The sequence below is a fragment of the Acromyrmex echinatior genome, chromosome 2 (assembly GCF_024713525.1).
Source record: "Acromyrmex echinatior isolate Ae372 chromosome 2, ASM2471352v2, whole genome shotgun sequence".
Taxonomy (NCBI): Eukaryota; Metazoa; Arthropoda; class Insecta; order Hymenoptera; family Formicidae; genus Acromyrmex; species Acromyrmex echinatior.
In genome coordinates this window covers 11,038,942-11,061,294 of record NC_141853.1, presented here as the reverse complement: position 1 = coordinate 11,061,294, position 22,353 = coordinate 11,038,942, and the positions used below count along the sequence as shown (strand labels likewise).

General features: G+C 39.4%; 1 protein-coding gene and 1 long non-coding RNA gene across 14 annotated transcripts in view; one reads left to right on the top strand and one right to left on the bottom strand.

Annotated features, from left to right (window-relative positions):
• The window catches only part of LOC105148652 (bromodomain adjacent to zinc finger domain protein 2B), a 158,960-nt gene that overhangs the window by 47,447 nt on the left and 89,160 nt on the right, over positions 1-22,353 (top strand). For all 12 annotated transcript variants that reach the window (XM_087402861.1, XM_087402863.1, XM_087402866.1 and 9 more), the window contains exon 2: positions 8,838-8,928. The gene's annotated coding sequence lies outside the window, so the exon portion shown is untranslated. The remainder of the gene's footprint in view (positions 1-8,837; positions 8,929-22,353) is intronic.
• On the bottom strand, positions 8,953-12,159 carry LOC147910485 (uncharacterized). Of its 2 annotated transcripts, XR_015544103.1 has the most exons (3): positions 11,040-12,159; positions 9,364-9,596; positions 8,953-9,095 (listed from the first exon to the last, which is right to left on the bottom strand). It is a non-coding gene; the product is annotated as an uncharacterized LOC147910485 (long non-coding RNA). The 2 variants fall into 2 exon arrangements; XR_015544102.1 differs by having other exon boundaries at positions 8,953-9,596.

The following is a 22,353-nucleotide window of genomic DNA, read 5'->3' as shown; positions in this document are numbered from 1 at the left end:
TACGAGCCGCGGTGCGAGAGGGCGGACGGAACGGAGAGGATAGGAGGGAAAGGAGGAGGAGAGAGAGAGAGAGAGAGAGAGAGAATGAGAGCAAGTGAAAGAGAGACGGAGATGGGGAAAGAAAGTGACAGACTAACGGGTGGAGGGAACCGACCAAGCTTGTACGGCGCGTGTAGCGAAGTCTATAAAGGACTGCTTTATTGATCTCACAGTTCGAGCGCGCTAGGATACCGATATAGTCGCCGAGTAATACTGTAACAGTCGTCGGGTCTTTAGATAAAAAGGGGAAGGTCTCTTTCAGCGTATTAACACACGAACTGCACGCACGTGTGCAATTTCGTGCGAGTGCTGCGTCGAGATCGCCTTTACCCGTCAAACACGTAAATACTGCCGCGAGGTTAATTGCTCACCGTCCGAAGTTCTCGTTCGCGGTTAATTATGAAAGAAAGTGAAAATGATGTTTAATCTCTCTTTTTCTTTTTTTTTCTTTCCTTTTTTTTTTTAATAATGAATTTCCTTGCTCCAATACATTATGAGTAATTTAGATGTTTAATAAATCACACATGCTTACAATTACACTTTCTACATAATTTGATCCTTCATTTATTTATGGATAATTAATATGTCTCATAAATAAGCTTTTAAACGGGTTGTAATACATTACTCGCTCTTCACTCTCTTTTTATTTGCCATATACAATTCATCACTCGCGAAAGGATTAAGTCGTCCTCGATATGACGTTAAACTCGTGTTCTCCTTGTTCCCCTTTCTCTCTTTCTCTCTCTCTCTCTCTCTCTCTCTCTCTCTCTCTCTCTTATTCCCTTCATCTCCTTAAGTGGAGCGCAGTGGTAGATCATATTTCCATTTTCGAGCGTGACTGTGGCGAATTTCGCATACGTTTCCGCGCAATGTATGTACACCGCGTGCATTTCAACCATCGCGTGTGTACTTGACTGTACTTGCATTGCGAACGTACGCGCGGGATACGCACTTTGTATAGCTCGGCGGGGATTTGCTTTCGGGTCAGCGAGCGGGAGCAGTCGGAATGCCGGGTTAGGTATCCGACCCTCCTACAGCCAATAAGGATCCCGAGTTTGCAGCGCCAACGGTGCCGAAGGTAGATGCTCGGAGAGAAAGACGGAACCTTTGATCGAGCGACCGATAAAACGCCTTGAATAAACCGCCTCTCGCGAATTCTGTTTCAAGACGAGGGAACGTCATGTCGATGGCGAGTACGCGAGCGATTACGCGAAATTGTTTGTGAGTATGACGAGATAGCAAAACTGCCACGAAGAGAACGTGTTCCAACGTTGAGGTCACTTCGAAATGGTCAGGGATATAGATATTTATCTCGTAGAGATAATCTTATCAGCTGAGCTATTTATATTTATGATAATTTTTTTTAACAAACCACGATTATCTTTGGAATTGTAAAATTTTTAATCTTTCCAGTTTGGAAACTAAAGAAATATTTTCCTGTGAGAGAAAATTTATATAATACTGACGCAAATAAAATTATCTCCTAAAATACACGAGTTTATTGCGAATTTTTCGAACGTTTCGGGAGGAATCGTTAGAATGCAAATTAGGAGTAGTACAGTCATACGATTTTAATAAAACGCTCGCGCAACGTGATAGAGGGGAGTTTCTTGGACCCACCAAGTATGCGTGTATTGAAGGTAAAGTTTAACGATAACACGACTCTCGTCTCGAAATTATCGGAACAGCAAAGTTGACGTCCAAGCGACTCGAGACAAGCCAGGGTCGCAGAATTCCAGTAATTTTTGCTTGATTACTTGAGATCCGCCATTAAAGGCGTGCTCGCAGTTAAGGCCGATCTTAACTACGTTGTGTGACGGTGCATGGCCGATTGTCGCCGCCTTGGTGCATTTCCCGTCGCAATCTACGCGATCGAACTTTTCAAAAGCTGAGAAACGTGACTCCCGATCTCCCATTATTTATCGCGTCACGGCTCACGGCAAACAACCTTGCACGAAAAGTCGAGATTATATTTAATAAACGGTGAACATCCGGAGTTCGTGGAAATTCTGTTAACATAGCGATAGTAACATAGTGATGGTAAATCACGCATTGAACTGTGGATATACATTTCATATACTTTTCGTTAAGAATTTCGAAGCTCAAACAACGATAAATTTTGCAGGTACAAATAAAATGGCTTTCTAATGATATCTCTTTGTCACAAAAAGATAAATTTTTGTTTTTTTTTTGGTTTTTTTTTCTTTTTTTTTGTTTTGTATTTGAGGGACTTAATTTAGTTACTTATGCTTCCATGAACGGAATTACACGCTGTGAAACTTGGCTATCGAGGTGTCAATAATGCATTTTGTTGCACATTTCCCAAAGTATCAGCGATTTGCAGTATGTATCAACGTTAAACTGTCGATATCTCCACGCTGATAGCATGGAGATGATATCTTGTGACTGTGAGCTATTCAAAATAGAAATATTCAACCGACAGTCGTGATGTATAATCGACATATAGCAACGCTTCATTGCGTATCGAATATTATTTTTTTCTTGTTCTCCGTGGATACATGCAAGTTACGATAACCCATCTTCTCGGTCAACGATTCGCTCGATGAGCAATGCGATTAATTTCACCGCGATGTTACGTGCTGTTTAAATAGAAAATTGTGCGAAAATATATTTTCAAATATATTCGAGAAACGCGAATAATTGTTCGTAATGCTTGCATAAACAAGTGTGATAAAGAAGTCTGTAGAAAGGTCTGTATTTATATAAGACGATAGTTTAAGATATAACAAGTTTTGCAAACTCAGCGACAAAATAGCTAGGTTGTTTCGTATATTTACCTTATAAACGACCGTTCATGGGCGAAATAAATTCACGATGCGGCGCATCGAATCGAACGATTAAAAAATCTCAACGATATTGTTGCCATTCAGAATACAAAGCTTGGCAGCGTAATAATATTACAGAGAATGATCGCTTGTTCATTTCGTGTCATGGTCAAAGACACCTCCGAAGGTCAAAGACATCAGCCTCGTCAGATTCAGTTGAGTAGCATGCGTCAAGCGACGAAATGTATATTCCTTGAAACCGAACACCTGGTACGTTGGAATTTGTGGAGAAAACAAGACTTCTTAAGAAAATTTCAATAATGTGCTTGAAATATCTGATTCTGCTTACAGTTATATTTGTATTTGTGATAACGATAAGCAACAGCGATATATACGATATCAGGAAAAGGAAAATACGATTAAAACTCTATTTCTCATATATTGGATATTATTTTAATATCCAATAGACAGTTGTATTTTTTAAGAGCGTTGAAAATACAAAGTATAATAGGTAACTGATTTTCGATAATATTTATGTGCGAAACCTTATATATAAATCTTAATTTCAATTACTTAATGCTTTGAGGAAGTGACGTTATTCCAAATGAAACTTACTTTCACATTAGGTTCCTCTGAATCATTTAGTACGAACCAGATTCTTTCGAAAAAATGTCATTATGAATCACCTAGCATAAATACTTTCGTACAAGTCCATTAGTTCATAAATGTGGTTCCGATAGGAACAAATTGTGCAACATCTCGCATTCTCGCGGAAAGTTGTGAAATTTGTCTTACAAAATTCTTTGTTATCATTATTATCATAATGCTCGCCTCCAATGTCACTGGAACAAATCGATACGTACGAGCGTAAGAGAAACGTAGGTTGTACAGAAGAATGCGGGTGGCGTATTATACGTTTTGAGCGGAATCGCGCAATACCGGATATTGAAAAACTTAGTTCACGTAACTTTGGTCTTTAATTGGAATCGTGTTTTCACTTTCATTTTGTATCGACGTTTTCAGTGCGACACCGCTTTTATTTCAGATATTATGTTAGTTCCAACGCTAAGACAAGGTCGGGCCCAATCTGATGAAATAATCCGGAACTAAAAGTTATGAAACAGGAATTACAGGACATTCAATTAATTAAATTCAATATCAATTAAAACATATTAATTAAAAATCAATCAAAACGAACGAATCGAAGCAAATTAGAGAATTAATCGCTAAACTAGCAGATGTAAAAATAATAATAAAAAATTGATTTATCATAGCCCGTGGACTAGAAAAATGTTTTCAATTAAATTTTTTTTTATTCCCAGAATTGTAAAATGTATCTCGCGCGACCAAATAAATTGAACAGATGACAATTGGTTTGACGTGAAACTACATATATAACGCAAATATACACAGTAAACAAACGCTGCGTTTTATGCCCGACTGTTATGAAAAGGAAAATAAAACAACTTTTTTTTATTGCCGTGCATTGCCATGAGATACGTAGAGCGATCGAGTTAATGAAAAGTCTATAATTTATATGAATGATTCAACGTATATTAAATGATGGAGAAGTTTTTACTCGCGCTCATGAATGACCCAGTACAAAATGAATGAAAGTTGTGTAGTTTTAATTATAAATTATTTAATGCTATATTTTATACATTTATCGACGATTCGTTTTATCAGCATGTTTATTTTGTCATTCGACTTCTGTCACGTCTTATAATAGATAGCATTTCTTTATGATAAATATTATTGTATATTAATATGTTACGTTATCTCGATGATTTGTAATCGACGGTTGAGTTTGTATAAACACGTATAAAACACTGACGTGGACCACATCTGCGCGTATGTAAAACTGACCATTATTATGAGTAAATAACGATCTCACTGTATATACATACATACATATATATATATATATATATATACATGTATATAAAACGAACGATATGTAACTGTTCCCTCTCTTTCTCTCTCTCTCTATCGATCGTATATAACCATATTCATTCATAAGATATACGTACAACACCAACAGCAACAGAAACGTAATGTCTCGTGGGTAATGTGTAGTCCTGGAATTATTTATCATTGTCCAGTTTTCGTATTTTCGCGATAATTTATGTCGTTTTATGCACGCCTTTCTGCGTAAATAGTAATAATCGACATAATGGCAGATATATGGGTAGACACGTAATATGTATGGCAGAGAACACACGTGGAAATCTGCAGTCTCTCCATCTACTCGTAATAGTTCGTTATTATAGATTGTTAAATACGCACAATTTTTTCGAACATTACTAAATTCGAGCTCAAACTAAATTGTCGTTATCCAATGATGTTGAAAAACTCACAACTATATGTATGCATTCTGTTATGCATTCTGATACTATGATTAATGGATAATTCAATATGACATCGTGATAAGAGAAAGAGGAGAATATGATAACAATTCAGATTCGAAGGCTTCTTTCAAGGCGTGTTTCGTCCTAAATTAAATCTCTCAGAGATATACGTTCAAAAACCGAGAGACGAGTTTTCTGTGAAACTGTCGAGCGAGCGCGCTGCATCGGTCGTCGCGCATTACGAGACTGCAAGTTCTTTGCATTCTTCGTCGCTTCGTCCCCGACTGCCAAGCAGCGGGATCTGCACTCGCGCTAATTATCCAAGTCCTCCATTAAAGCTCCAGCAGAACTTACTTCGGCGACGCATCGGGGCTCCCAGGCCGCCTGTCCTTTCGGTGCAACAACCCGGAATGCCTCCCAGCACAGCAGAACTCGTCTTCAAACGACGTCCGCGTCTCGAGCGCGTCGCTACGTTACGAGCGCCGCGTCCCCGCGTTCTCCTCCTTCATCCCTTTGCCTACCCGCGCTCACCCTCTATCCTCCGATATACCAATTCCGCCCAGTGCTTCGCGATGGAACGTGAACTCGCCTCCTCCTCCCCCTCTTTCTCTTCCTCTTCCTCCGCCTGCCTCACCTCTCCGTGCCCGGTCTGTCTCGCGCATAGCGATTCAACGGAGAGAGGACCGGCTAGCGATGTTACGGCGGAAGAAAGAGCGAGAGAAGTGCGCACGGAGGAGCGCCGAGAGTGAGAGGGAGAACGAGAGAACCGGTGCGAGAAAGCAGATACGGAGCGCGGAACGGAGACGGATTGATACGCGGTGCTCGCGTGCGTCAGAGGAAGGTGGGTAGATAGATCGAGAGAGAGAGAGAGAGAGAGATAGGGCGAGGGAAACAGCCGGAGGGACGTAGAACGTGAACCGATGCGGCTGTCGCGAGAGGACGAGGAGGGGGAAGGGAGAGGATAGTGGAGAGGATCCGCTCTCCGAGTGTCAGGAACGAAGCCGAGAGACGAAGAAGAAGCGGCTGCGGTAGAGAGACGGAGAAAGAAGCGGGCGAATCGAGATAACGAGCGCGACGAAGAGAGAGAGAGAGAGAGAGAGAGAGAAAGAGAGCGGGTCGGAGAAGGAGACGGGACGATACGCAGAACGAGGGACGTGGGCAGATAGAACCCGAAGAGCGGTAGCGCGTGCTCACAAACTCAAACCAGCGCCTCGTCGTCATTGCTAGCTGCCTCCTCCGTTCCCGCCCGTCTTCCCACGCTCCCTCACATCCACCCTTCCGCCCTTCGCTACGTCACCCTCTGTGGTGTCCGCCTAACCAACCCCACCCGGTCCCTCGCCGCGTTGCTGCTGCTGCTGCTGCTGCTGCCGCTGCCGCTGCCGCTGCCGCTGCTGCTGCTGCTGCTGCTGCTGCTGCCTCCTCCCCCCTCCTCCCCTACTGCCTGTCCACCCACAGGCCCGCGAAACCGCTCGTTGCCGTACCACCGAGCCACCCTACGTACCGACTCCCCCATTACCCGGCCGCCTCCGATCCTCACCCTTCGTCCGCCAACCCCTCCCCCCCTCCTGCCAACCGACCGACTCCTCTTCGCTTTGCGCGACTCTGTGCTCTCGGTCTCTTCTCTCTTCCGACTGCCGTCCCCGTTGCGGCCCTCGCCCCTTTCCCTTCCTCCCTGTCCTACCACTACCTCGCGACGCCCAGCGTCACCCCCTTCGGGCAACCAGCACACCCGAAAGCCGTGCGCGGTGGAAACACGACAGGCAGCTCCGCGATTATCTTTTGTCCGATCGTATGTCGCGTGTGTATGCGTGCGAGAGAATGCGAAAGGGGTGAGGGAATACGGAGAAAGGATGCGCGAGAGGACAGCAATTTAGAAGCAATATAATAGAACAGAATAGGAGAGAATAGAAATCGTCCTCGATTCGTTTCTCGAAATGTTTTACGAAAGAGAAATAATCAAAATCCGCGAACGAATTCGAAAAAAGGCAAAAGAAGAAAAGGATGTGTAATCGAAAAAATTAATTACCATTGTTTCGCTCACTATTTACATCATCTCGTTACTCATTTATGCTCACTATATTTTATCTCCCCGCGATCAAAAGTCTTCAAAACTCGAGGATAGAAACAGAGGATAATTTGATTTGAAAGATCCAAATAAGTCCCATTATTGTTCTTTAAATCTACAAAGAGGGGAGGAAGCCGGAGAGATTTCGATATTTATTAACAGACGATTTAGAATCTGGCAAGATTAGTGGTAGAGATTAGAGATAATGGATAATATGTAACCCTCGATGATCTCTTTTTTTTTTTTTTATACGCTTTACACTCTTCTCGATCGTCGATTACGGACATCTGTGTTACCGTTGATCTCGGCGATATCATCGTATTTTGTGATGCGTATACTTGGAACAGAGGTCTGGAATTTTACGCGTTTCCACGAGGTAGGGTGGTAGCGAGATGCGATATCGAGAACGGTTTCTAGAGAGGAAAGCGTGCGTAGATCTCTCCGATATTCGCAGGAAAAAGAGACGTGTGCGCGCGGCCGCTTTGTACTGTCGTCCGTCTGTGCCGAGAACGCCCTTCGGCTAGGGCGAGGTTCCCGCTTTGTAACACCAGTGATTTCGAATCGATCGACCTGCTCCTTATATTTTGCGGGAAATTTTATCAAACGTCGGTGCCGAGCTCCGAACGGTCGATCGCGAACGAGATACGAAAATTGATCGCACGACCGAAATATAAAATCATCACGACTCGTTAAGCAGTTCAACTATTATTAGCGCGTAGCTCGTTTTATTTATACACGAATTATGAATATTTTAACAATGTATTTTAATTTCGTAACAATATATGTATCAAATCAAGTAACGTATCATCAAGAATTTATAGATCGTTAAGAAAAATATAATAAAAATAAATATCTCGCTTACTGTAATTTTAGAAATATTATATTTTTAGAAATTCACACAAAAGCGACGTAATAAAATAACGAGCGCTTTCTTCTTTTAACAAGAATTTTAATTCTACTTTTCCAACTATCTACTTGATAATTTGCATAATATGTCGCAGATAACGTCGAGCGTAATTTATATGCTCGCGTGTGTATTACAAAATATTTGTAACCTTTAACCACCGGCACGAAACGAACTAACATCAGTATTCGCTTAGCACTTTCGACGCGCAAAAGCAGTTGCATTTCAATTTAGTATAATTGTATAAGTAAATAATTATATGGATGTGCGAACGTAATCTTGATTTAGGAAAATGGGATACATAGAATGTTTCCGTATTACCATCATGGAAGCAGAACGAAGGCAAACGAAACGAGTAAACATCTGGATACGGCGTCTCTCATGTACAAGCAATTAAATATTAAAGAGGATTATATTATTATTGAACGTTCCGCATTTAGAAACTAATTTATGCAAACGTTATAAGCATATCATTATCTCTGTTCTGTCTCTCCGTCTCGATTTTTTTGCAGAAATCTTAATTGCACGATAATATGACACATATTCCAACGACGCGACGCGACGCAATCGCATCATCCGTATGATCATATTTTCGCATGATGTATACCGTCATCATTATCATCGCAATTACTATACCGCAACGATTACGCGTCATACCTTCCAGTTCTTACCTTCGATTCTTCTTTCTTTTGCAGGCGAAGTCGAGTAACGATTACAGGATCAGCGCTGACATCGATCTTGTTGCACCGATGGATATGTCGCGATGGGACTTGAGATAGAAAATAGGTACGTGAAAAAATATAATCCGCGCTCTTCGTAAATTATTTATACGATCATAAATGCGATTTGTCAAAGTATGGACATTAAGGTGTAAGAAGTTTATAGATTGAAATGACATAATTGACGATTGCACTCTGCGATCGCTTTTAATCTATTTTCTGACCATGTATAATCTGAAAAAAAGAGTGTAATAATGAAAAATACGAGAAATATTCTCTCTCAGTGAATTGAAACGACGTATAAATGACATGCGAAATACGATTATTATGAGTAAAGTATCATATGATGTTACTGAAACATGAAAAATATAAAAGAGTAATTCATTTAAAAAAAAAAAGCAAATTTTTCATATGAATGATAAGTAAAATGACATACGTATATTTGCGTTGTTTCATATGATATTTTTTCGTGCAAAGTTCGAGCATTGTAAAATCTTTGTACCGATTTTTTCGTGACGATGACTACGTGAAGCTGTGGAACCAGAGGCTTTTTATTATCCTCGTTCTTCTCTGCGTTTCATCCTGTGCGTGGCAGACCGGATTCCGGAATTTTGTGGATTTTGAGGGGTGGGGTTATGGTGGACACGTTATCGGTAGTGGCTTTCGAGCCAACGGTATATTCAATCGAATCGGACCTATATAGTTGTTGCAGCGCTGTTTTATTCTGTCGACGATCTGCATGACGAAAGTAACGAAAATTGATAGTATTTTTAGGGTGTTTATTTCTGTATGACAATTTCGATTGCTTTGTTTAACTTAAAGCTTCTAGAAATTCCAAAAAATGACATAAAAGTCGAGGAAAATTCAAATTTTAAATTGCTTCTGGCTATTGATGAAAGTAAAATGAAAATTAAACTATTCGATAACAATTGACATTTCATCCTTTATTGTGCGTTTGATCTCAAGGGCAAAGTTGTCGCAACACCGATTCTTACTAATAGAAATTATTAAAATTTACGATATACAATTGACTATTAAATACTTTTTCTAGATTAAATAGAACTAATGTCGATTCGATCATATTGTGACAATTTCGAATCTTTCAAATTCACAATCGAGCAATACCTGGTTCGCTTGTAAAATTCGCTTGTTATCGATACAATAGTTTTCGGACTGATAACGTGGATATTGGAGTATCTATCGTAGTAGTGTTTTCTACGAAACGAGTGGCATCCGACGTGACGTAAAATTCACATCGTGATGATACAGTCAAACTCTATCTGACGTGCGTATCGAAAGTGCGGTTCGTTCCATGAGTGATGAATGTTTGCAAACGTTATTATATAAACATAATTTTATTGTTCATCACGAGAAATTATTAGTTTTATTGAAATAATTTTTATTGAAATAATTTTGCACGGAGAGTATTATTTGTGCGTACGTATATATCTATAAAATATGATTGAAACTTAAAACATATTTAAAAATAAAATATAATTTATTGTACGTAACATATTTAAAAAAGAAAAAAAGATTGTACAAATTTTATATACATAAAAACAAGATTTCAACAGAAGCATGCTAATTTAAAAAGTCTCGTTACGTACATATTATTTGGCATAATTGGAATTATGTATCGGGACGGAAAAAAAAATATGATTGTACAAATACATTTTTGATAGATATAATATTGCACTTGCAAGTCCGCGAGGTTTTCATACACGTGCATCGATTTAAAAAGTTAAAGTTTTCTTACAATAGGAAATTTTGTTATGTAGCAATTCTCTCTCTCTCTCTCTCTCCCCCTCTTTTTTGTAGGATATATAAAACATACAGTAAAGTAGTTGGTGAAAAATCTTTTAAAAAACTACTAGCTGATGAAACATCTCCGGGCACTTTCACATCTTTTTATATTTCGAGTATGTGCATCAACGCGAATCATGCAATTTAGTCATTTTGGAAATAGTTGACGCGACGCGAAACACGTATATACTAAAGCTATGAATTTTTTAATTCTTTTGCCTTTGAAGAGTGTACACCCGCTAACAGCATTGTAACTGCTCAAATTTTAATTCTCGTTATAATTCCGATAATAGTTTCTCGAAAGCAGAGCTCTCATAATAGATTTTGTTAGACTTATACAAGTACACCTTATACAGTTGTTTATATAATCCTTACCATACAGATTCATTCTTACTTATCAGTAAGAAGCCCAGCTTGTCGTTCAAATTTCTCGGTATTATCGTTTTAATTATGCTGTCAGTGATCTCACTTTTAGATTCGTGTTTCCTGATAAGATTCACGCGATTCGTTCCGGAGACACTTTGTGCGCAGCGACAGGCGTGTCGAACTTCGGGCGCGGATCGAATAAATCGTCGAGGATGACGTCAACGGACAATTCTGTCTCTTACTGCACACGGAGATACGTGCTCGCTGATTGCAGCTTGCGCATGCACGGCACCTTGCACGTTGCAACGGCGTTGGCGGTGGCGGTGGGCTATGGGAACTCGTCGTTGCGAGTGACTCAACGCCGACGATGATCGAAGCCACCCACGCTTTCTGCTCGCGCCGCGTCAAATCGCGTATTACAAAACTCACATTCGACGCGATATGTAGGCCACGCGTCGTCGCGCGTCGCAGTGTACCTGAGCTATACGTGTGAACGTTATTCCGCCAGGTGAACAGAGGACGTGAATTTTCTCACGCGTGGTAGCGATGATCGCGCACATTTTCGTTCCTCAATCTCGATGCCGTTCCAGGAGGTCTCTCGGAGTTTCCGTATGGAAATGCGCGAACTGTTACTGAAGAATAGCGGTGTAAAGCCCGCATTTTCTCATCTTGAGAAAAACGCAAGAGTTTGTGGAAGTAACGTAAACTCTGGCTTTACTTTATCGCAGTACTCTTTCGTGTAAAGAGAAAACGGATACGTATCGAACTTTTTTCGTCTTTACTTTCTCTTATCATTATGTGCTTAATTCTTTTACGTTTACGAGAGAATTTATAAACACTTTATAGTCTTTATATCTAAACTTCAGTAAGCACATATCCTGTTTTCTCTTTGTATTTTAAAGCAAATTTACCGGGGCAGAAATTTAAACAGGAAAGATAAATTTTGCTTTTTATTCTCTGTGTACTCTTTTTCCGTATCAATATACTACACTGCATTGCTACGCATTATGTAAACACCGATACGAGAGGTACAAATGCGCCGATACGAGTTATTTTCTTGCTTATCTTGATTCTGATTACTCCAAGATCGATAGCTTTGTTCTTTCGGAAATCGCTTGAGACGAGATCGCATAACAAAGCCGTGGGTGACACGCCATTAATTTAAGAGAACGATAGAATTCTTGCCGCTGCTAGAATCGCGTCAGTGCAGGGTGAGAAGAGATATATCTCGATAATAGACGATATAGCGTTTCGCTGCCGTTGGACACGTTTGATTTACAGCTTTCGTTCTGCGTTTTTATTTCACCGACATCTATGCAAATTTTATTGTTCTTGCTCTTTGTCCGGTCAGAGCACTCGGTCAGAACTTCTCGCGCCGGTGAATAGTTTTAAAAATTCAGACCTCGCGAGTATTATCGTATCCCATCGATGCGACGCGAAATGTATCATCGACGACTTGGATTCGCTTTTGGGAATATCCGGAATGAACCATTGCTCGTGCCAAGCCTGTGACTCACAAGATTTCTCAATACAAGCACGATATGTCGCAAGATGCGACAACCATAAATTCCATTTCACGTGTTAGAAATATAAATGATGATTTATTGACATAGGCAAAAAAAAAAATCTGGGTTTTAAAGATTAGAGAAATATAGTGGTCGTGCGTGACATTTGTTCCTTTTTCTAATAGGACTTAAAAGAATTAACTTACACAGCACTGATATAATTTGCGCACCGTGTAGAAGAATAAAATACATGTCTTCCTCTCGTCGTAATTAAATATCTCGTTTCGCCGTAATTGAGAAAAATGAAATAGCAAGTTGAGCCGATTAAAACGGATGTTCTATCTCAGAGCAGGATCACATTAACTTTCAACTACATATATGACGACGGTCGCGAAACCAGCCAGAGCACGTGCCACTTACTGAGACGTATAATATAGAAATATTAAACTTTTATCGATGTGCATTGATAACAAAAGTCCGCTTTCGCGCAGCTTAATTTCATGTTAATTGAAACGTTACTTTTATTGCGCGACGAGTTCGTAAACTGTAATGATAATTTATATCGCTGACTTTTTTTTTTTTACACACCTATTTCGAAAGCCATATCGACAATATTATGACGAACATTATCCTTCATAAAAAGTTCTCGCTTCTCCTTGTCTTGCTGCAGTTTCAGTGAATTTTACAGATTCAGTGAATTTACAGATTTACTTTTTAGAATAATGTTTTATAACTTGATTCACTGTTTCACCGCGACACTAAATAAATCTACCACCATGTTCCGTAAAACGTTGCGTTTTGTCGTGGAACACGTGCGCGAGTATAAAGAAAATTTCACAGCCGGTGGTCGTGCGAAATTTATACTTGTGTCCGAGTATGGCGGGACAACGTGTACAGAAATTTAGGCCATAAAGGGTTAATTGGTGACACGCCGCGCGTGCGGTGCATTTACTACGTGCCACCACGTGGCGATGCATTCTCGAGCGTTAATCCCCTTCGCGCTTCTCACATCGGAGGTGGACAAGTACTTCATAATGACGGGGCGAATTGAGTTCAAAGTTTCTCAATCGGGAGTAACTTGCGCATTGACTTCAATAGTTACACTCTCGAGTTTCAAAATGGCTAAAATGAATATCCTTCGATAAGGGGAAATGACGTGGTGAAATAGAAATAACAATATCGATCTTCTTTACGTGGGCAAACGTTATTTTTACTTTATGTACACTAAATGCATCTTAAATGTATTAATCTTAAAGACATTGTCGCTTAGAAAGAAATGGTTCATATTTTTTAAATATTTTCTACACGGATAGAACGATTTTGCTGTAATAATTTATCTAGAAATTTATCTAGATATTACAGATCTAAACGTAATTTTGTTAGACCATCCAAATATGTAATAGGATTGTGAAATTAATGATAAGTTATTAAAATGTCAAAACTTTTTGTTTACCACGCTTATGTCCCTACATAATTATTTTGATAGTCCAACAAAATGATTTTCAGATCTATATCTAACTAAATTTTAAACACTTCAGCAAAATCATTCTTTTCATGTATCTTTACTTTTGTTTGTCTTTAATCCTTGAATCTTTAAAGTGCATAAATAGGATGATAAATCACATCGCATTAACAATATGCTTGTCATAATGCACATAACAGAGCAGTTAGTTCCGCTCGATCGAGCGAATATTGAATCGCTTAATCTCGTTGAAGTACTTCACCGATTTACTTCGAACCATCCGAATCCACCATCTCAACTCCGAACACAAACCTTAGCTGCTTGTGCATTAACGTAGTTTATCTATTATGACATCAGTAACTCTCGAATCTATTTGAATATCGATTTATCCAAAAATATCAGTTGACTGAAGTTTTTTTCTTGAATTTTGGACAAGACGTATTTTCAGACATATTTCCCTATCTTTTTACGCGTGAGAATATTTAAAAACATACATTTTTATTGAAATATAATATTACGAAAAACAACATTCGTGTTTGCATAAACGATAATTGCAGTCTTATTGATTTTATAAAATAATCAGGTGATTATATGTCTTTGATGTACCACACAGTTTGAAACTGAGGTAAACTTTTATATGAAAGAACAAATGTAAATCCTCCTTCCACTGTACACTCTGCTATTTAGCATTCTTTTTTTCAGACATTGTTTCCTTTAAAATGCTTTTTTCGCGCAATGTTTCGCGCAATGATTTCATTGATTTTAGAAAATTGCCTTAAAATTTCCCGCGATTCCATCCAGGGAAAACTAAAAATCCGGAAGAGGCATTGAGACCAATATAATTTCGATCAGCTTAAAGAGAGATTTCGATGGTATTGGCACTTAAAACATCATCACCGCGTCTACTCGCAATAGCGGAGGCGCGACGATTGGCATAAAACGATCCATTTTTCGCTACCTGGCAGAGAGCGTAGAGAATTGAACTCGTCGAAATTACATCGGCTCCAATCCTAGTTCAACGAAATTTCGATTACTCGCGTCCGCTGGACCGCGTGACGATGTCTCGATTCCGTTGGTTGACTCGCTCGGGAATTCGTGGCGAGCGAAAGAGGCGCGCTCGCCGTTGCTCGCGCCGGCGTCTCCGCCGGAAATTATGCCAGAGCTCTCGGTTTCTTCTCTCGCGTTCTTGGTGTAAACGGACGGCGAGGTAACGCCGGGTTTAGTCCGTCGCCGCCGCCGCCGCCACCGCCGCTGTCGTCCATGGTAGTGTGGTGGAACACGCCCCCAGGAACTGCGTTTCTCGTGGGCGACGGCCTGAAATATCGAGCGCCTTGCCCACGTACACACGCGAAAACGATGGAACCCGGACGACGGTCGAGAAAGAGCGCGGAGCGCGGAGCGCGGTGAAGAGAGACGAGGAGGGAATAGACGGAAAGAACGTATGAGAGAGAGGAAGGGTACGGATAGCGGCGACGTTAGAGACGGAGGAGGGAGGATACCGGTACGCGGAGAGACGTGAGACAAGAAGAAAGAACGATCGAGAGGTTTCGAGAGATAATTTTCTGCCTTCTCGGCTTGCGTGGCCGGAGCTATGCGCTATATAGACGAATTCTGGATTCAACTGTGCCAAGCCGGAGCCGATCCGAGCTCTGGCTAGGCCAAACCGAGCCAGACGGACCGAGCGCGTTTATACGTGGGCTTTGAACGACCTGGAAATGACGCGAAACGCCCGCGAGTTATCGCGTCGCATTTTTCCGTCGCCCGCGCGATGATATTAACTTTCGAGCTTTTAGCACGAGCGCCGTATAAATTTTGATTATTTTTACCGAGAGTCTAATTAAAGATCGTACATTACAGACAAATACCTGCAACGTTTGGCTAATGTAATCCATTATAGCGTTTAATTTGCTTCTTATTAGTGATCAACCGAGTAACCGTTTAATTATAATCGATTTTATATCGATAAACTGTGTATATCGATGAAGCGACAGTATCTTGTAGCGATCATTATCGACCAGAATAAATATCTTCTTAAGCATTTATTACATCATACACTTGTTAAATTTTATTCAGTGATGATAGAGAATGCGGCTTCGGTTATATTTGACGATAAAATTGAAACGTAATTATTTTTTTTTTATGCAATCTCGTTTTTCTTTGATCATTAAATAGATATAGATGAAAATAACACTCCACGCATAGCTTAAAAATCTTACTCTGAAAAAAGAAAATAAATATTGCCCAGAAGATTGTCTTAAAGTTCATTGTTTATATCTTCCACTATCTCATAAAATTTGTTAGAGGTGTTCTAACCCCACCTTCTTACTTAAAGGTTCATCGTAACTTTAGCAATTTTTTACGACTTATTTTTACAAGTTATTTATTTAAACACAGCGAATATTCATATTTGGAATTAAAAAGTATTATGTATGATCGCTATTATAACGTAGACAGTGATTCGTTATGTACTGTACACATATACTAGTCTTGATTAAAGAATTAATTTTTCATATTAATAACCTATACCGTTATGTAAGGAGATTCTAGATCTGTCAGTCTAAAATACGTGGGCTTTATAACTTCCGATGCTGATGTATATTCGGCGATAGTTCCGACACGTTAAATCCTGCTATATTAAATATGTCGAGTGCACTCTTAAGAATTATGTACATCCGTGACGTACGGCAACTTTCGCGTAGAATATCAAATACAAAGTATATTTAACGTTCCGCGCAATGAGCGCGACAAATTATCCCAGTAATCGCTGAGTTCTATGAAACCTGAGAGACTTGTGCTAATTATATCGATTTACACAAACTCGCGCATCTAAATATTTTGATATCAAACTTTTACCATCATCTGAATTTACTTAAATAGCAAATATCTAGACAATAATTACGTTTATTCAAAACTGTAAAAATACAAATGTACTAGCGGGAGAAATGTAAATATGCCGATCGATGCGAAATTTTCTGAAGTCTTAAAATTAATATTACAGCGATTAATATTGACTTTATATCGTATAACGTATGCTCTTAAACTATCAAAATGTCGGAATACTAATATACAAACGAATTTCTTTTTTTTTTTTCTTCCTTCCTCTTTCTCCATCTTTCTCTTCGTCCATAGCGAGGTCGTACAAACCGCAATTCGGTGATGCGTAGAACGCGAAGCCACACAGCGATGGGAGAAGGAAGCGAGAGCAATGGGTGTAAGAACAGGGAGGAAAGAAGAGAAAAGCGAAGCAAGATAGAGAGAGAAAGAGGACGCGATTCTTTTGAGTCTCGGCCAAGTTTTGCGGCCTGTCGGCCGGCTAGTGGAATCCAGTTGCAGGCGATTTCTCGTCTCTGCGTCTCTTAACGTACCGGCGGCGGTGCGTGTCAGCGCGAACGCACGTGTGTCGCGTACGTGTGCGTGATGCAAGTGTGCGTGTCGATGGACGTACATGAAAGCGGTGAGACGTGAAAGGAGAGGAGGAAGGACTGAGAAACCGTTCGCGCATTTATTACACGCTCGTCTTATGCTCGCGAAAACGTTCCATTAAACTGAACGTAGATCGACGTGCAGGTGACACACCCGGTGCGCAGGACGCAGAAGTCTCGTTTTTCTTTGATCCCTCACTGGTCGAACGAGATAAAATTTCATTCGTCTTTTTTTTTTTATGCATTTCCGATTCTCGCATCTCAAGAATCTCGGGGATTACCTACGTAAACTGAATATCGAAAAAACTTCGATGCGACTTTATTGAAAGACAAACTCCAATAATCCTCTTCTATAAATATTACGTGTGAGTTTTAGATATTTATACACGTGCATACGATATATATGTATACCTATTCAGGGTTGTCACAAAACTGGAGGTCTGAGAAATCGGGGAAAAGTCAGGGAATTTTGCAAACTTTCTAAAAGATATAAAAATCTTTTACTATAATTTTTATTACATTGCTACGTTAAATTGATCTCTTAACAAAATATTTAGCGGTTTTTTTTTTTCATCCAAATCAGGACGAAAATACGAAAATTTTTAAAAATATCATTGAAATCGGGGAGGGGAAATTATGAAATTTTTGTTCAACTATCAATTCCATCTAATTATAGTTAACCACGAATTGTTACGTTATGATCGTCTGTAAATAAACGAAGGAGATTGGCTTACAACTGGAACTACAATAAACATTTTTGGTGCGCGCAAAAGTCTTTTCGCGTTACGCATTGTGTGTTTTTAGCTATAAGCGTATTTCGGAATGCAATGAACGCGCAGCGTAGAATTTCGTGCCTTCGTTATTTCAAATTGGATAACGCGCAGTGATGCAGTATAGGCCGACACGGGCATAGATATGTTATGTGTTATTCTTGCAATGCGCGTTTGCGTTTTCCGACGTATTGACTGCTGCGATGAACACCGCGTTGCGATCACGCGCGCTATGTGTTGCAGGGTGACACACCGGAAAATTCTTTGATGACATTTGACGAATTTGGAATTGATTTTTGATTAAAAAATTCTATGAAACTTAAAATTAAATTCAGAACTAGCGAATTATACAATTAAAATCGTATTTAAATTAATTAAGAACAGCCGAAGATTAGTCTCGAGCGAACTTAAATAAAAATGCAATTTAGCACTCATTGAAATATTTAACGCTTAAAAATGACAAGGTCCCGTTGAGAATTCTCAACGAAGAATTCACTCGAAATACGCCAAAGAATCTGTCATTAAAATACTTTCAGTAGGATACCCTGTGTATCGAGCAAATCCTGTCGGAAATATTTAACGCTTTGGGTGCTTCGAATATTCGAATAATCAGTGAGAGCGGATGCGAGCACGTTGCGAACGGTGAATAGCACGAATATTACGGATAGCGGGAATACGGGAAACACGGCGCCGATTTCAACCAACTTTTTCTACCTTTTGCAAACTACGTTGGAAAAACTTTTCCTTCGCGTGTCTTCTCTGTCCGTATAGAGTATTTTAGTTTGAAATATTAGCAATATAGAGCAATGAAACAAAAACAGAAATCTTTACGAGCGCTTCAAATTAAACTGACACTTCGTATTGATTGAAAAATTGAAAGTCAATCTTTTATATATCGAATCGCTGAATATTAACATCGACAACCCACACAAGAGTGGGTCATTGAAAATTGATATAGTGCTGAATGTCACGATTAAAACGATATTCCGCGAAAGAGATTTAAGAGATGTTTATCCCGATCGCGCCTCTCACTCTTGTGAAAAGTGAGTACAACACTTTGAGTTTAAAAATGGCTTCTAGCGAAATAGAAGTTATCGCTATATTTTCTAATTGCCCACGATTCCCGTGGAATTTTCATAACGATAACGACGATTATAAGTACGACCTTAAAACTTGTTCAATTTTCTGATTAAGTCAGTTTCTCGCGAAACTTTCTCAAAAGATTAACTTGTGGAACGTAAAGCAAACGAGTTTTTGAGAAAATTCAGTGTTTTCGGAAGGAAAAATGTAAAAAATGAGTAGAGTGTAAGTATATTAATTCGTTTATATTTTAATAAAAATTTAATAAAATATCACTTTTTGTATTTTAATGAGAATCAAAATAATATAGTGTCTCGGAGAAGAATTACGTATGTTTTTATCTTATTTATCTACTTCCTTATATTTATAATTTGTAATTCCAAAATAGGCATTTTTAAACTATTGAGATTAAGATAGTGAAAAATTTACGCACGAAAAGGACGGTTTTGCTGAAATGTCTAAAAATTTAGATATACATATTTGAAAATGACTTTGTCGAGTCTTTTTGCAGCATTGCTCTTCATGCTTGATTCCTACGTAATTATTTTCATTAATTATCTGACAAAATTATTTTTAAACATATATCTACACTGAGAAAAAAATTCTTACCTTGACTAAGTGCGTTTAGTTCCTAGTGATTATTTAATTCAAGTATTTATATATTTAAGTTTTAATTACAGGTGAGTCATGTCAACATATTATTTGTTTAAATTAATAAATATTTGTTCAACAACTCGTAAGATTAACCGCTGCATTTAGTCGAATCAAACTAATATTTTTTTGAAAGAGCAACTTTTTTCCTCAGTGCAGTGTATAAATTTTTAGATATTTTAACAAAACCGTCCTTTACGTGCGCGAACGAAACAACAGCGCGGTTCGCGAAATTCGCGAAAACTCGCCGCCAAGCGTCCCGACAGGCGTCGGCACTTGATTTTAGTCCGATCGCGCCTGCAATTGGAATTTAAATTGGGATGCAGAGTGGATTCCTTCCCCCTCGCGTAGTATCGCGTACCGTTGCCGCTCGTTACGAAACTTCGTTACCGCCGAAGTATTTTCAACCCCGAAGATCCCGTTGGCCCCCGGGCGAATCCATTAAAGGTAAAAGCTTCTCCCGTTTACATCTGCCACCGTCCTCCCGGTTTTACCTCCTCGCGTTACGATTTTCTCGAAAGGGAGGCAGCTGCTTAGCGAACGGCCGCGGTTGAATGCAACTGTCGTTCGCTACACCGCATTGCAAATTGCAACGACGATGTTCTCGTCTTTTATGCGTTCTCTCGGTTTTTTTCAGCTCGTGATAATATCGCGTTGCGGTAAAGACGTAGAAACGACGAAACACGAAAGTAAGAATGAGACGAAGTGCTTAACGTCATTTATTTCGTCATCTTATCTTATTTTTTACGACGATTACAGAATGCTTTGGCATTTAAGATTATAGATAATACAACGTCTGTATTTCGACATCTTGATTTAGATTGACGAACGTTTTAGCTCTTTGTCGTTCTATTGTATGTAAAAATGCATCAGCTTCTATCGAAGTCACGTTCTTACAAACTATTCACTCTACAAGCTCAATAAGGATTTGGAATTTTCTCTATCTTTTACGACTATATCGTTGCAACATAAAAGAGAAAAAGATAGTAAGAAAGGCCAGCATATAATGCGGAAATGCTACGGAAAAGTCTGACGCTGTGTTGGATTTAACTGTAGGTTGATTTAGGAGCGAGCTAAGAATGAAAGCTTCAATCATTTCGAAGGACTTGAGAACGCCCGTGCGTTTGTTTTCGCAATAATCTTTCTCATCGTTCGAAGAAACATCGGTCGATGACGCATTCGGTTGGTCCGCGGTATCTCAAAAATCACCATCGAATCGAATATTCGCATTTTCTTCAGTACTTTCCATTATACGAAACATCAATCGTGAACATTTACTTATCGGCGAAATAAAATGTATCCTCGATCCAAATTCACGGAGTAAATTTGTCAGTACGAATTCCATATTTAGCGTAAGTACAAACTTTACTTATAATCGCGTTATGCAAATATGAGATTAAATAATATTTATACCGAGGATACAATAGCGCGGAAATTGGAAGCATGAAAGCCAAAATAAATCTGCGCTATTACGAAAATCCTATCAAATGTCACTCAGTTCTATATTACTTAACGCGATACGATTAAAGTTATCTATAGCTATTATGCGACGCCAGAGTGAATCCATTAGTTTTGCATATATAGCTTGGCATAGCACGTCGTTATGAAATGACGGATTTAACACGTACGAGGAAAAGACATTACCATGATTTCGCTGCATCGCAAGCTATTGCAGGAACTCGAACCTTCAATAATTCTCGGCAAGTCGATCGTCCTCGAGAATCTGTCAAGCGAGTTGAATTTGCGATAGAAAAGCAGGTATTATAACGCAATACCGTGAGATAAATTGAGATAACTCTCCCGGAAAACATGCCGCGAATTCGTATGTAGATTCAGCTTCGTATGTAGTTTTATGTTGGCGCGTACGCTATGCGTGTGCAGCAGGTACACAACACACACGCACACGTACGCGCGGCCGGGAAAGTCCGTTTACCGCGTGCCGGGTTCTCAAGCCACGTGGTATTTACGCCGGTTTCCGTGTCGTGGTGCAATATGGTGCACGTTGATCCTCCTATTTTACAGCGAATGCGCGTTGCACTTAATCTCGTTAATCCCGCTGTCTTTATAAAGGGAGTGTCTAAAAATCGCCAGTGGATGTGACATATACACATCTACGTACACATGCATAAGAGCTCCGAGAGTAACACTGCAACTATCTTACAAAATCTACATAAATACTTTTCAATTTGTTATCGCAAATATTTGTTATAATTCAAAAGGGGTCGAATTTTAATTCCGTAAATTTCTGACCCGAAACATAACTCCCGGAATAGCAAAATCTACATTATTAATTTCAAAAAACAAACTGTATTTTGTTCACTTTGTTCTGAAATCCTATAGAAATTCATTTTAACTAAAAAAAAAAAAAAAAAAAAAAACCATACGATTTCTAATTGATTTCCACAGTTTTGCCAACAATTGTAAGCTGAAAGC